Genomic DNA, 1,120 nt, shown 5'->3' on the forward strand with positions numbered 1-1,120 from the left:
CTTAACATTTCAAATATTGTATATATATAGCCAATCTATTTGTAGACAGTGACAAAGAAATTATTCCTGTATCATCTTGGTTATTATTCCAATTTAATATCAGTCTTCATTCTCCAGACTTTTTTTCTTTTTGTTTTTTTTTTTTTTTTTTTTTTGAGGCAGAGTCTCCCTCAGTCATCCAGGCTGGAGTACAATGGCACAATCTTGGCTCACTGCAACCTCTTCCTCCTGGGTTCAAGCGATTCTCCTGCCTCAGCCTCCCAAGTAGTTGGGATTACAGGCGCCTGCCACCACGCCCAGCTAATTTTTGTCTTTTCAGTAGAGACAGGGTTTCACCATGTTGGCCAGGCTGGTCTCCCAACTCCTGACCTCAAGTGATCCACCCACCTCAGCCCCTAAAAGTGCTGGGATTACAGGTGTGAGCCACCGCTCCCAACCAAGAATGCACTTTTAAGGCCGGGCAAGGTGGCTCAAGCCTGTAATCCCAGCACTTTGGGAAGCGAGGCAGGTGGATCACGAGGTCAGGAGTTCGAGACCAGCCTGGCCAACATGGTGAAACGCCACCTCTACTGAAAATACAAAAAAATTAGCTGAGTGTGTTGGCACATGCCTGTAATCCCAGCTACTTAGGAGGCTGAGGCAGGAGAATCACTTGACAGAATCCCACTCTGTCGCCCAGGCTGCAGTGCAGTGGCTTGATATCTGCTCACTGTAACCTCTGCCGCCTCAGTTCAAGCGATTCTTGTGCCTCACCCTCCCAAGTAGCTGGGACTACAGGCGCGTGCCACCATGCCCAGCTAATTTTTTTGTAGTTTTAGTAGAGACAGGGCTTTGCCATGTTGGCCAGGGTGGTCTGGAACTCCTGACCTCAAGTGATGTGCCCCCCTCGGCCTCCCAAAGTGCTGGGATTACGGGTATGAGCCACCACGCCCAGACATGATAATTAACATGAGATTTAAAAAAAAAAAAAAATCTAAGGGTAGTGGAGTAAATTTTCCGCAGAATATTCTGTAAAATAAAGAGTGGATTTACTTACAATTCTCCAGTTCAGGCTTTTTTTTAGACAGAGTCTCACTCTGTCACCTAGGCTGGAGTGCAGTGGCACGATCTCAGCTCACTG

Source organism: Hylobates moloch, unplaced genomic scaffold (genome assembly GCF_009828535.3).
Source record: "Hylobates moloch isolate HMO894 unplaced genomic scaffold, HMol_V3 SCAFFOLD_20, whole genome shotgun sequence".
NCBI lineage: Eukaryota > Metazoa > Chordata > Mammalia > Primates > Hylobatidae > Hylobates > Hylobates moloch.